This window comes from Bos taurus, chromosome 6, assembly GCF_002263795.3.
Source record: "Bos taurus isolate L1 Dominette 01449 registration number 42190680 breed Hereford chromosome 6, ARS-UCD2.0, whole genome shotgun sequence".
NCBI classification, from domain to species: domain Eukaryota; kingdom Metazoa; phylum Chordata; class Mammalia; order Artiodactyla; family Bovidae; genus Bos; species Bos taurus.
In genome coordinates, this window is record NC_037333.1 from 97,378,757 (window position 1) to 97,393,631 (window position 14,875).

At 44.1% G+C, this 14,875-nt stretch overlaps 1 protein-coding gene across 3 annotated transcripts in view; it reads right to left on the minus strand.

Annotated features, from left to right (window-relative positions):
• TMEM150C (transmembrane protein 150C) overlaps window positions 1-9,802 on the minus strand; it is a 111,900-nt gene extending 102,098 nt beyond the window's left edge. For 2 of the 3 annotated variants that reach the window (XM_024993304.2, XM_024993303.2), the window contains exon 1: window positions 9,149-9,222. The gene's annotated coding sequence lies outside the window, so the exon portion shown is untranslated. 3 annotated transcript variants of the gene reach the window in all.
• Window positions 9,803-14,875: the final 5,073 nt, after the last annotated feature.

The following is a 14,875-nucleotide window of genomic DNA, read 5'->3' on the forward strand; positions in this document are numbered from 1 at the left end:
GGAGAATCCCAAGGACAGAGAAGCCTGGCGGGCTACAGTCCATAGGGTCACAGAGAATCAGAATCGCTGAGCAACTGAGCACGCACACATGCAAAATCTACACATCATCTCTCTGTGATGACTGCGGTCATGCCAAGACTCTAAGAAATAAATTATGTGACTTCAAAAGGCTTTTTCTAGCTCTTTGATGCTCAAGAGGGGAGCAGTTATCATCCAGAACAATCCTCTTTAATTTTCCATGTGATGACATCAGTTAAAAAACCTATGTTTTGAATAAGGGGGAAGTAACAGTGAAAAAAAAAAAGGTACTCTGGGCCAGGGACCATTCTACGGATTTCACAAATAACGCCCAATAACTAATAAAGAATACCATTTCTGAATTGCCAAAATTTATGGCTCAGTGAGTGAACACTCACGTGGCCTGATCTTAAAAAAAAAAACCACACACACACACAACGGGCCACTATTTGATCATAGTGGTATTTTTTTCCCCAAATCAGTTTACTGGAAAATTTTGTCTTTATTTTTACATGCATACATATACAATCAAAATTTTGTTGGTTCTTCTTTTTCTAATTCTCTTAGATGGTAGACTAGGTTGTTATATTTTTCTTATTCATATAATCAAAATTTTGGCATACAAGTGGTCCACTTTTCATAGAATCAATTTTTATGTCACACATAAGCTCAAATTAAAATGGAAAAACACCAATCAAAATGTCACAGAAAAGATAATCAGCTTTCTCAAGAACAATTCTATTAGCTGCAAAAATTATAGGGAGATAAATATGATTCTTGTAAACACTGTGCTGTCGTTGACAAGACCAGCAAATTTTTCAAAATGACATAATTTTAAAGTCTAGGCTATGTGGGAACATAATACCACAAAGAAGAAAAACTGTCATCCATAAGTTAATATTCCTGTTATAACAGTTGGCATAATTTAGATACTATTGTTTCTATGTAAATATACTTTAAATTTTAGTGAAAAGTAGAATTTACAAATTCCAGGAGATAGATTGCCATTGAAATTCCAGAACAATTACATTTCATAATTCTAAGTATAATTCACAAACAAAACACTCCAAGTTCAGTAAAAAAAAAAATCATATTTCTATTTGGTTTGCTTTACCATGGTATCAACACCTCTTAATTAACACCTTTCACTCATGAATCGATAGAATGAAAAATCATTTGAAGACTATTTTATTAACCAGCCCAGTTTAAAAAAATACAATACTCATTTTAGCTATGTATCAGTTCAGTTCAATTCAGTCGCTCAGTCGTGTCCGACTCTTTGTGACCCCATGAATCGCAGCATGCCAGTCAGTTTTAATTTATGTTTCAAAACTTCCAGTTATTACCATTTAAAATATCTCTTTGGCAGCTAAGTCATCGTAAGTGTAAAAAAATCAGGAAGACATCTACTTTGCTAATACATGAAATGCTTGATGAATACTAAGGCTATGCTACTTTTGGAGACATTTATGTTTACATTTAGTTGAAAGCCATTATAATTCATTATAATTACTTCAGAGTTAAATAACACCATTTAAACTACAGGCTAATTTCCGCTACTGCCATAGTTAATCACACTTACTTCTTAAGCTTTGTCTACATTAGCCTAAAAATATTACATGACTTTCAATGTCTTGTCAAAGACACTTCATCTCATTCCTTTGCATTCCAAAGATAGAGCCTGTATCACTGTCCTCGGAGATGGACAGTTCTGAAGCCCTAAACAAAATCTGCATATCTTATGGGTTTTCAGGATGTTAGACACAGCCTCTGTAGTTTTTAAAGAAGAAAAGTAACCATGATGACAAGCTGTTGCCTTTTCTATTCGACCTGACAAAGTCTATGAACAAGTGATTGCTCATATTTAGTTTGACCTTTAAGAAAAACTGAACTCTGCTTCTAAAGCAAAATTAGTTTTACTTTTCAGATTGTTCTGGAGCCAAGGAAGGGTACAAGGAGATTCCTAGCCTCAGTTTTAGGACATCTCCTTTTATATGAAATTCTTAAAGCAACATTGTTCTCCTTTTATTATATTGAAAACTAGGTCATGAAGCACTTACAGGCAGAAAGTGATTTTGAAAAAGAAATAATTTAGAATCAAGTAAAAAAAGTGGGGCGTGTATGGGACGGACATATTTAGACCTGTTGTGACTATTTGCTACAAAGCAGTGTGTAGAAGTGAGGAAGTGATCAGGAGGGACAGAAGACTGAGTTCTCAGCTTCTGGGACATCTGGGTTTCTTTGGGCCCCAGACTGCCTGTCCTTTAAAGAGCATTCAACTTTAGAGGCCACAGGCCGGCAGCAGTGAGGTCTCCTCCAGCCAAAATGCACAATGACTCCCCTCTCACTCATCAGGCCTCGTCTTACACAGAAAACAACTGCCGTCAGCTCGTTTCCGCGCTTGTGCAATGCTGTTCAATGCTGGAGTCTCACAGGTCTGCAAGACGTGCATCTATGTATCCCTACTGCATTGCAACATGCGAGCCGAAACAGTTGAACTTTATGGACTCTGTTGCCAGACACCCAGGTTCAGCGTTTCGCATGGAGTCCTGTCTTAGATGGGTGTTTCCCAAAGTGAAACACCCTAGTTTCAGAGGCAGTATTTTACATCACAACCCAGTATACATATAGACATTTACCTAATAATAAAGCACGACTCATCTCACACGCTAGTAAAGTAATGCTCAAAATTCTCCGAGCCAGGCTTCAGCGATATGTGAACCGTGAACTTCCTGATGTTCAAGCTGGTTTTAGAAAAGGCAGAGGAACCAGAGATCAAATTGCCAACATCCGCTGGATCATGGAAAAAGCAAGAGAGTTCCAGAAAAACATCTATTTCTGCTTTATTGACTATGCCAAAGCCTTTGACTGTGTGCATCACAATCAACTGTGGAAAATTCTGAAAGAGATGGGAATACCAGACCACCTGATCTGCCTCTTGAGAAATTTGTATGCAGGTCAGGAAGCATCAGTTAGAACTGGACATGGAACAACAGACTGGTTCCAAATAGGAAAAGGAGTACGTCAAGGCTGTATATTGTCACCCTGCTTATTTAACTTATATGCAGAGTACATCATGAGAAACGCTGGACTCGAAGAAACACAAGCTGGAATCAAGATTGCCAGGAGAAATATCAATAACCTCAGATATGCAAATGACACCACCCTTATGGCAGAAAGTGAAGAGGAACTAAAAAGCCTCTTGATGAAAGTGAAAGAGGAGAGTGAAAAGTTCGCTTAAAACTCAACATTCAGAAAATGAAGATCATGGCATCCGGTCCCATCACTTCATGGGAAATAGATGGGGAAACAGTGGAAACAGTGTCAGACTTTACTTTTCTGGGCTCCAAAATCACTGCAGATGGTGACTGCAGCCATGAAATTAAAAGACGCTTACTCCTTGGAAGGAAAGTTATGACCAACCGAGATAGCATATTCAAAAGCAGAGACATTACTTTGCCAACAAAGGTCCGTCTAGTCAAGGCTATGGTTTTACCCGTGGTCATGTATGGATGTGAGAATTGGACTGTGAAGAAGGCTGAGCGCTGAAGAATTGATGCTTTTGAACTGTGGTGTTGGAGAAGACTCTTGAGAGTCCCTTGGACTGCAAGGAGATCCAACCAGTCCATTCTGAAGGAGATCAGCCCTGGGATTTCTTTGGAAGGAATGATGCTAAAGCTGAAGCTCCGATACTTTGGCCGCCTCATGCGAAGAGTTGACTCATTGGAAAAGACTCTGATGCTGGGAGGGATTGGGGGCAGGAGGAGAAGGGGACGACAGAGGATGAGATGGCTGGATGGCATCACTGACTCGATGGATGTGAGTCTGGGTGAACTCCGGGAGTTGGTGATGGACAGGGAGGCCTGGCGTGCTGCGGTTCATGGGGTCGCAAAGAGTCGGACACGACTGAGTGACTGAACTGAACTGAACTGAAGGCTTCCGTGGTGGTCCAGTGGTTAAGAGTCCATCTTGCAATGCAGGGACAGGGCTTTGATCCGTGATGGTGGAAGATTCCATATGATAAGCAGCAATGAAGCCTGGGCATCACAACTACTGAGACCACTCTTAAGAGCCCGTGGTCCGCAACATGAGAAGCTACTGCAATGAGAACACCACGCACCATAACCAAGAGTAGGTCCTGGTAGCCACAACTAGAGAAAGCCCACTGGCAGTAACGAAGACCCAGTGCAGCAAAAAATAAATAAATGAATGAACAATGAGTAGGCTTACATGGTGCTTACTGCACAGAGTCAAAATTGGAACCCAGGGGCCTTGATTCTGTAGTGCTTTTGACCACCACTCTCCATTGTCTCATGGCCTTGCACTTACATACGTGAGGGAACCAAACACTTCATCAAACCCTAGTAACTCCCACTAAGGGGGATGCACAGGGATAATTCCTATTCTAATGTATATCCCATCTCATGTGGCTGAGTGGTTAAGAATCCGCCTTCCAACACAGGGGATGTGAGTTCGACTCCTGGTCAGAGAATCCCACATACCACGGAGCAACTAAGCCCGAGCACAGCAACTACTGAGGCTGTGTCCTCTAGAGCCTTTGAGCCACAAGGGAAGATCCTGTATCCCGAAACTAAGACCTGACGGGAAGTGAAGTGAATTGAAAGTCACTCAGTCATGTCCAACTCTTTGCAACCCCATGGACTATACAGTCCATGGAATTCTCCAGGCCAGAATACTGTCTTGGATAGCCGTTCCCTTCTCCAGGGGATCTTCTGAAACCAGAGATCGAACCCAGGTCTGCCAAATTGCAGACAGATTTTTTACCAGCTGAGCCACCAGGGAAGCCCAAGGCCTGACCAAATAAATAAATAAATATATATATTTTTTAAATGCTGATACAAACCTGTTAAATCAATTTTCTGACTCAGAACATGTGGCTTGAAAAATACTATGGTAAGTGCTGTATGAAAAAATTTTTTGAAAAACCTCAACAATAAAAAAGTTAAATAATTATATGCATCTCATCTTAGAAACTTAACATGAGGTAGTGCATTGAAAATCTCCAAAAAGGGGGTGGATTATATGGAACAGTTCCTAAATTCACTCGAGCATCTCTATCCTCTCGTGGAATGGACATTAATTTGGGAAATCTTATCCTATAGTGTTAAGACCTTAAGGGCAGGGACAAATTGGGGGTTAATTTACTTTATATTTTGTGCATTCTTAGTCACACAGTCTCTTCTGACTCTGTGACCCCCTGGACTGTAGCCTGCCAGGCTCCTCTGCCCATGGGATTTTCCAGGCAAGAATACTGGAGTGGGTTGCCATGCTCTCCTCCAGGAGATCTTCCCAATCCAGGAATCAAACCCGCGTCTCCTGCATGGCAGATGGATTCGCCATCTCTATGCATGAACATTTGTGTCACATTTTAAAATAACTGATTGAAGGAGAGTCCCTTCCAGAGCAGGGGAGCACCCAGGACCCTGAGCTCTGGCCTGGGGAGAGGTATTCCAGGTACCTAGGCTGGGTGAGGCAGCGACTTTCTGCCTCTCTAAATCCCCCTCCCCTTGGACTTCCCTGACAGTGCAGTGGATGGGAGTTCATCTGACAATGCAGAAGATGGGGGTTCGAAGACTCCACGTGCTTAAAAGCAATTAGGCCTGTGGGCCACAAATACCGAGCATCAGTACAGCAGCTACTGAAGCCCACGTGCCTAGAGTTCATGCTCCCCAACAAGACAAGCCCACACACCACAAGAGTAGCCCCCTACTCGCCACAACTAGAGAAAAGTCAGCGCAAAGCATTGAAGACACAGCGCAGCCAAAAATAAAGCAATAAATAAAATTATTTAACCCTCACCTTGAAACACTGAAAAGTATAGAAACTGACTTTAAGAATGAATGATTCCATAATGGGTAAACAAGCAAATAATAAAACAAGTTTAAGAACTCAGACACACGGGGCCAAGCATCTAAACAAATCTGAGTGCTGCTTATTTTTGTGGTCAGCAGACATATGGAAATTAAAAAAGAAAAACTACTTTTAGAATAGAGTTGAACTTCAGCATGACACACCTTCTTCAGGGTAACTCTGAGTATTTTTTCATAACAACAGGATTAGAGTCAAATCTTAAGTCCTGGTTCTATTAAGGTTGATCTCTACTTTCTTCTAATTAAGGGTAATTGCCATTAAGTACTATCTCTGCAGGAAATAGGAGTGGGGCAGAATTTAAAGCTGCAGGGCCAGTATGGTAGCCACAAGCCCCGTGTGGCTTTAAATTAATTTAAATGAAATAAACTTTAACATTCAGTTCTTCAATTATACTAGACACATTTCAAGGATTCAACAGCGACATGGGGCTCTTGGCTACCATGTTGGGCAGACTATAGAACATTTCCATCATTGTGGGAAGTTTTATTGGACAGCACTGATCTAGAGAAAGGCCATTCGCAGATGTTAAAAAGAAAATTATTCATTTCTCCCTTCATAAAGAGTTCCGAGTGCTACCTAATGGAGCTGGCATGACTTAAAATACTGTGAGGTTGACTGTGAAGGGCTACTGCCAAAGATTTCATTATTATTTCAAAGTATCATTCCAATTGGCCAAATATCTCTTTGCATTAAGATTTTCCATTTCCACAAGTTATCTTTCAAAATTCATACATGCCAGGAAATGATATTTGGTGATAATAATAACTTGTTAAAGTTCTACTAATTTATGAGCTAGTGCTAAGAGCAAATTATGAAGGAAAAAAATAAAACCATAAAGATACATGGCACCATTAGCTCTCAGAATAAAAGTTTATAGTTAAAACAAGTAGGGATGCCCTTAGGATAAAGAAAGTATTTATTACACACATGGGTGTGTTTCTAGCCTTTTCATGAATTTAGACTCAGATTCTGTAACATTTGGTTTTTGCATCACATGTTGAGAATTTAGCTCATATATCATTTGAGCTTCACAGCACCTAATCAGCACTCTAGTGTGGACTCTGAATGTTGTAGATTCTTCTCCTGAAGGGGAAAACAGAGGTCATGCATTATCTTGTCAGTGTCTGTCTTGCTTAGTCAGTTACTGAACTGATCCCAAGCGGCCAGATTATGCTGAAACCAAATGGCTAGGATTGCAGGGGCCAGCTAGCTTTTCGTCCTTCATGTCTCCAGGCTGCCCTGCTAATCTGGCTACTGTACTGCACAGGTAGGCCTAGGTCACAGGAAAACAAAGCAGAAAGACACACAGGAGTGTCAAGTCGAGTGCCATCACTCTTGATGATCACAAGCAGGTAAAATGAGTACAAGAAAACCCTGCAAGGTCATCATAAGCATGACCGTGGTAGTTCTAGAACAAAGCCTAAACATAAGGCATTACTATGTTCATGCAAAAAAAAAAAAAAGACTACAGAGTAACCTATTTCCCCCACAAAGCAACTGGTGAAAGGCATTTGATGAGAAATACATGAGTTAAACAACTGCTATAAAGACACTTTAAAGTCAATTAAATAATCCAAACAAATTGCCTTCAGCACAATGGCAGTTTATAATAAACATGCGTTTCCCAAATACTTTAATATGTTTATTCAATGTCATAACATCTACCAACTGTCATTATTGTTAGCAAAACTTCTTTATCATTTTATTTACCATGTCTAGTTTATGAACTTGCAACCTGGGGAGCTTGCAAAATATTTATTAAATACTGTATAAATAAAAACCACCATTAAAATTCTTATGCTTATGCCTCGAAGATTAAACTCACATTTCTAGCTCATTAAGAGATGGTAGCTATAGTTAATCTTTGAAACATGGTGTTTCTGGGACACACAGAAGAGAAAGTTTGGGATTTAATGCATGAGAACTGAAATTGTAAAATTCTTTGACCTGCAAATATCATATTTTTTTATGATTAAAAAACTAATAATTTTTCCTTGAAAACTTTAAGTAGGTCAACTTATTAACTGTTGCCATGGAGTTTATACATTCACATTTGCCTATCCTTTTGATGAACTGCAGCCCAGGATGGAGTTACAGCCCTGCATTATTAAAAAATCTGCCTTTGATTCAAGCACAGAAACGGAGAAGCAGAAAGTAATATTACCGTTTAGGCTGTGTTATTGTAACTGATCCAACAACTTAAAAAAAAAAAGAACAAATTAGTATATTGGGTTGCCTAACAGGACCTCTCCTGGTCTCCCACAGGAAGTGGGAACCGGTTCACTCAACTGGGTTGTGTTCTCACATTTGCAGTCACAATCCTGGCTCGACCGGGAAAGACAGTCTGGTTGGAAAAAAAACCTGACCAAAAAAAAAAAAAAAAATCGGGGAAGTGTCGGGAATATAATTAAGTGCTGTGGAGGTAGGGGTGGACGGAGGAGAGGGATGAGTAGAGAAAGGGAATATGGATTTCGAATGGGAAAATAACCCTCTGGTTCTCCGTTGGATTCGTTTAAGGAGGAGAGAATCGTTCCACAACGGCTCTCTCCATAATCCACAGCTAATCACTCTTTTATTGCAGCGAATGATCAGACAGCCTCGGTCTTCACCCACTCACCGGCGTCTCGCCGGAGAAACCGAAAATCCCATTTCTTTCTCAGGGCGCACCCGGGGAAGGGCGGCGAGGCTGTTGGTTTTCGAGTGGAGGGCTGCGCACAGGGCAAGGCAACTTAGAGCCCCTGCCCGGCTCCCCGCGCCAGCCCGCCGCGGCGAACGGGAAAGTGAAGAACGGCGCGCGGCGCGGAGACCCGGGAGGCCGAACTTGGGGTCGCTTCCCACCCGCGTGCCCCCGACCACCACCGAAGGCCTGGGCACCCGATGGGGCGGCGGGCGGGGACACCTGTCAAAGGAACCGGACCCGAGCCGCAGCCGGCGGGCGGCGCCGGGGCCCGGCGGACGGCACTGCGGCGGCGGCGGCGGGACCGGGAGCTCCGGCGGCCACCGCGCCTCGCTCGGGGTGTGCGCCCGCGGGGTGTCGGGGGGCGGCCTCGCGCCCAAGGCGCTCCGGGGAGGGGGCTTAGCCGAGCAGGGCCCCGCGGCCGGGAGGACTCCGCCGCCCGAGCCCCTCTGCGGCGCCCGCCGCTCCCGGGGTCTCCGCCTCGGGGCTGGGCGCGGAGCCGAGCACGATGACCCCGGGCTGCCCGGCGGCCCCGCGCGGAGGAGGGGGCGCCGCGCCTACCTGCTCCCGGTGCGGCGGGGCCGCGGTCGCCTGGCGGGGCCGTGACCTGCGGCGGCGGCAGCAGCAGTCGCGGCGAGGAGGGCGCTTCCTTCAGGAAGGGGTGGGATCTGCCCGCCCGCCCGCCGCGCCGCACCGCGGCCCGCCCCCGACTTATTCTGGGGTCCCGGCTGCCAGGCCACCGGGAGAGACTCACCTCACCCCCCGCTCTCCCCACCCCGAGGTCTCAGACCCCCACCACCCCTAGGGGCCCCGCGTAGTTACCCGGGGCTGGAGCCGAGCGGCGCCGGTGGGACCGCTTCTTTCGCCTTTGTGGACGCGATTGCCTGGCGCTCGCCGCTCACCCAACAAAAGGAAGGACGGAATCTGGGATCCTCCGCCTCGCGGTTATTTATTTCTGACCTGTTGTAACCTTCTGGCCGGCTCCCTTCGGTCCACACACCTAGGGCTTTTGCACAGAGCAGCTAAAATTCATTTTCGTGCCCATCGGCTGAATGCAGTTCGCCGCCGCTCGGCGCTCTCCCGCGGTTTTCTTTCATCGGGAAGAACAAACACTGGGCCAACTTCTGACCCTGGCGATGAGCGGCACTCCAAGGGCGCCCTCCCAGCGACAGCTTGCTGTCTTCCTCCCAGAGTCTCGTCTCTTTGAAAACTGTCTTCATCGGTGTTTGAATAGCTGTCCCCACCCGGGATCGCAGCCTATCAGGGTACCATATCGGTGACCTCTGGCAGCGGCGTGATCAACTATTTTTATCACACGCTCACGGGTTAACTTCTCTTACAAAGGCATCGTTCCGGTGCTCCCACAAGAGAACCCCCTTTATTAACCTGCCATAGGCTGACCTCCGTTCTTTTGCGGGGGGAGGGGGTCTCCCCAGGCGCTCCCTACCACACCTGCCTCTTCGCTGCTGCCTCTCAAAGCACATAGTTTAAATCCTCCAATTCAACCTTCCAGAACTGTTCCTTCCCCCATGATATACTATTCCCCCACAATACACCACTATCCGTGTATTGATTTGTTTTTGCTGGTTTCTCCTGGCTACTAAACTGTGAGCTTCTTGAGGCCAGGAACCTGGCCTCTTCTCTTTCCCTTCCCTTAAAGTTAAAACAGCCAAACCAAAAACTTGAAATCCTCTGCTGCATTTTGTAAGGCTGAGGCTGCCCATTTTTCTGAGGAGAGTGACTGTAGCTTTCATCAGCTCCTCAGTGATCTCTCTCCAGAGTTCAGAATTGCTTGAGGCCAGTTCCTGAATGAACCCCAGCTCTGAAGGGAGGACCTTCCCCAAATTTCATCTCTCCTAATGCCAATCATTTCTCTCTGGGATAACTGAAGGAACCCTCTAGTTACACTTGATTCCAGTCCCTTCTTTGAAAACTTCTGAATCCATCCAAACAGTTAGTGGTCCCTTTCAACATTGTCTGCACATTTGAATCATCATTGGGAACTGTAAAAAACAGAAACACCTTGATCTGCCTCAGACTCCCCTAAGTCTGAACCTGGGGTGGGGAATGTTGAGCAGAGAAGAGCAAATTCAGCAAGGCTATGTTTTTTTAAAAAGAGCCAAAGGCGATTCTGACATGCCCAAGACCAAGTTATTGCCTTTCTTTGAAGGGTTCCCTATTTGTAAAATGTCCTGACTTTTCTTTGTCTTTATGGAAGGATTGAGAACCCTTGCACTACGTTAAAGTTATTTGAACATTTTCATTTTCACTTAAAGCCAGGCCCACTTGTGCTTAAGGAACAAACTTGAATTTGTGGCATCAGGCTCAGCACCATTTGTCAGCAGCACTAAATCATGGCCAGTTTCACCTCTAAAACGTCCATCCAAATGTTAACTCAAAGAGTGGAATAAATTACCTTCCAGACTGGGATATTGACAGCTGAAATATTATGTTAAGATGCTGGCTATGAAGGAGAGTTGGTTGTTATAAGCAGATTCCATTAATGTCACGAGAGTTCTAGTGAAGCTTCAAGAGAACGGAAGACAAACAAAATAGAAGTTTATCCACGTTTTAATCTTTCTTTTATTGGTCTTGGCATCTCACCTGTGAAAAATTCATCCACAATGTACTCAATATAATCTAGATATATTAAATCATCTATGGGTATACGAGTAAAAATCTATCCTGGAGCTGGTCCTCTTTTTTTAAAATGTATTTAAAGATCCATCCTTGGGACTTCCCTGGTGATCCAGTGGTTAAGAATCTGCCTTCCAATGCAGAGGATGGGAGTTTGATCCCTGGTTGGGGAACCAAGATCCCACGTTGCCTCATGGCAATTAAGCCCATGCTCCACACAAGAGAAGCCCACATGCCACAACAAAGACCCAGTGCAGCTAGGAAAAAAAATCCAGCCTGTATCCCCCTTTTTTTTTTTTTTAAGTTTCTGTAGTTGTTAATTAATTAATTTTATTTTTATTTGTGTATTTTTGATTGTACTGGGTCTTTGTTGCTACGAGCGTGCTTTTTCTAGTTGCAGTGAGTGGGAGCTACTCTGTTGCCTCACACAGGCTTCTCATTGTGGTGGCTTCTATTGCAGAATGCAGGCTCTAGGCTCATGGACTTCAGTAGTTGCAGTCTGAGGGCTCAGTAAAGTTACGGCACACAGGCTTTAGGTGCCCGCAGCATGTGGAATCTTCCCAGACCAGGGATCAAACCCGTGCCCCCTGCGTTGGTAGGCAGATTCATATCCACTGTACCACCAGGGTAGTCCCATCCTGTATTCTAACACAATCTGTTGACAACAGAGCAAACAGGGCTTAAGACCCAGGAATTAAGAGGCCAGCTTAAACTTGGTGAGTAAGATGGTGATTGGTACTCAGGGACAGGATGGTATCCCAGGGCCACCGCATGGCACTGTGATTCTGACCCCATGGTACTCTACCAGTCCACTGACCTGACTCACAGCACAGGCATGCTGCATCTGAGTAGGGGTGGTGGCTTTCCATACAAGAGAACTTGTTATCTAACTGAAACCACTACAGAACATTTAGGGGGAAAAAAATTCTATATTCTCATTTCCTTTCTCTCACCAGCCAATTTAATGTTGTTTAAGATTCAGATCATTTTTCTTTATTCAGTTGGCAAAACAGACTTAAGAAGCACAACTCATAAATAACACTCCCAGGATTCTGGGAATCCTGCTGCTGGTTCAATTGCCGTGAATCTCGTTATAATAATAATCTCTGTATAACAAAATCATTGCCAAGCCTTATCCGGCTGCTGATCAGTCAGGTCATCTTTGTTGAAAAACAACCATACAAAGTTCATTGAAATGGTATTTGATCTTTACAACATCTACTTTGGCCACCTGATAGGAAGACTCGACTCATTGGAAAAGACCCTGTTGCTGGGAAAGATTGAGGGCAAGAGGAGAACGGGGCGACAGAGGATGAGATGGTTGGATGGCATCATTGACTCAATGGATATGAGTTTGGGCAAACTCCAGGAGCTAGTGAAGGACAGGGAAGCTGCAGTCCATGGGTCACAAAGAGTCGGACACAACAGAAACAGCTTATTAAAGAAAATTTCATGGGGTAATTGGAAAGCCAATGAGAAAACATTGGGTGACAGAATGTTAAATGCGAGCTATTATTTCCACTTGGACAGTGGCCCCAAATAATAGATACCAACCACTCTCATATTCCAGACAAGGTGCAGAACCACCAAGTAGGGCTTAGAAGCAGTGTTCCCTTAACCTCTCACTCACCTTGAAGGTATACAAGGGTTGAGGTGGCAGCTGCTGAAGAAGGGTTTCTGTGGAAGGAGTTGTTAAGTGTCCCAAGCGGCCCTCCTGTGCAGCTGCTAGCGGGAAGGTGAAGAGGGCTCTTCTCTCGCCTTGAGTCTGATGAGAGGAACTGAGAGCTTGAGGTGTGATGCCTGCAATTTGGGGAACGCCATGGACCATTGTCTGGCTCATGCCTGAGAAATCTAAAGGGCCAGCGTTAGCAAAAGTGGCCTGAACACAGGGTAGGGACTCTGGTAAGGGAAGTAATTTACACCCACAGAAGACAAGTCTAAGATAGTGAGACAGACAGTGTGGGCTTGACTTTGATCAAGAGGACTGCTTGGAAGGGCAAAGAGACCTCAGCAGAAAGAAGCCAGAGGTTTGCCTCCGGAAGTCCACAACCCAGGCAAAAGAATCTCAGGCAACCAGTCAGAAGCAAAATGAACTTGCCCGTGCCAAGGAAATGAGTGGTGAGAGGCTGCCCAGTAGGGTGGTGGTGGTGAAGGTGGTTCTCACAAACGCAGGAAAGCATGGATGAGAGACAGTGTCACCTCCGCGGCCAGAGGAAGTTCTGCCCACCTGGAGCCAGCTTTCTGCCTCCTTAGCTCTCTCTCTTCCCCACTTTCCTCCTGGAGGAGGCAGACAGCCTCCCTCAGGTGCAGGAAGGGGAGAAACCAGGCTTGAGATAGAGCCTACCATTACTCCCCTTGGCCACAAAAGGGTGGGGTTTTTATCATTACTCTATACCAGACATATTAATTACTGATATAAGACTATTTTTTAAAACAACATATGCAATCTGTTTTAGCAGCTAATGACTTTTTAAAAAATATATGTATTCATTTGGCTGTATTGGATCTTAGTTGTAGCACACAGGATCCTTGTTGAACTCTAGTTGTGCCACATGGATTCCAGAACTTAGTTCCCCGACCAGGGATAGAACCTGCATTCCCTGCATTGGAAGGCAAATTCTTAACCACTGGACCACCAGGGAAGTCCTGGTATAAGCCTATTTTTGAGTATAAGTAATGAGAGCCCTTTTGTTTTGTGTGTTTTTTAAATTGAAGTATGGTTGGTTTCCCTGATAGCTCAGTTGGTAAAGAATCCGCCTGCAATACAGGAGACCCCGGTTTGATTCCTGGGTCAGGAAGGTCTGCTGGAGAAGGGAACGGCTACCCACTCCAGTATTCAGGTCTGGAGAATTCCATGGACTGTATAGTCCGTGGGGGTCACAAAGAGTTGGACACGACTGAGCAACTTTCACTCTCACTCATAGTTGGTTTACAATGTTTCAAGTGTACAGCAAAATAATTCAGTTATACATAGTTATGAATATTTTCCAGATTCTTTTCCATTGTAGGTTGTTATAAGTTAATGAATATGGTTCCCTGTGCTATACAGTAATCCTTGTTGGTTATCTATGTTATATCTAGCAGTGTGTATATGTCAATCCCAAACTCCTAGCTTATCCCTCTCCTCCCCCTTTACCCTTTGATGACCATGAGATTGTTCTCTATGTTTGTGAGTCTCTTTGTGTTTTATAAGTAAGTCTTTTAATATCATTTTTTAAAGGTTCTACATATGAGTGATATCATGTGATTATTTGTCTCTTTCAGAGGCTTTTTTTTCCCTTAAATTTATTTTTTAATTGAGAGTGACCCCAAAGTCACCAGACCTACACATTAATTTATACAAGGGGCAGGAAAACAACCAGCCCCACAGAGCAGATTTCAGCAGGCATGATAGACGGGCATTGAGCTGTTTTCTGATTATACCATGAGTCCCGCTGGGTCAATATATCAGCTATATATTCAAATATAATGTGTTCCCTATTATGCCTTAAAACCTCTGGGAATGTCTCAAGTGGCCATCTTATCTGAATTACAAATAACTGATATGTGTCAAGAAATTCCCTTCATGTGTAATAAATTATAGTTAAGCTTTCCAACAAGAAAGAATTAAGGATACTGGATTAAAAGATCTGAATGGATCTAAATGTTGGT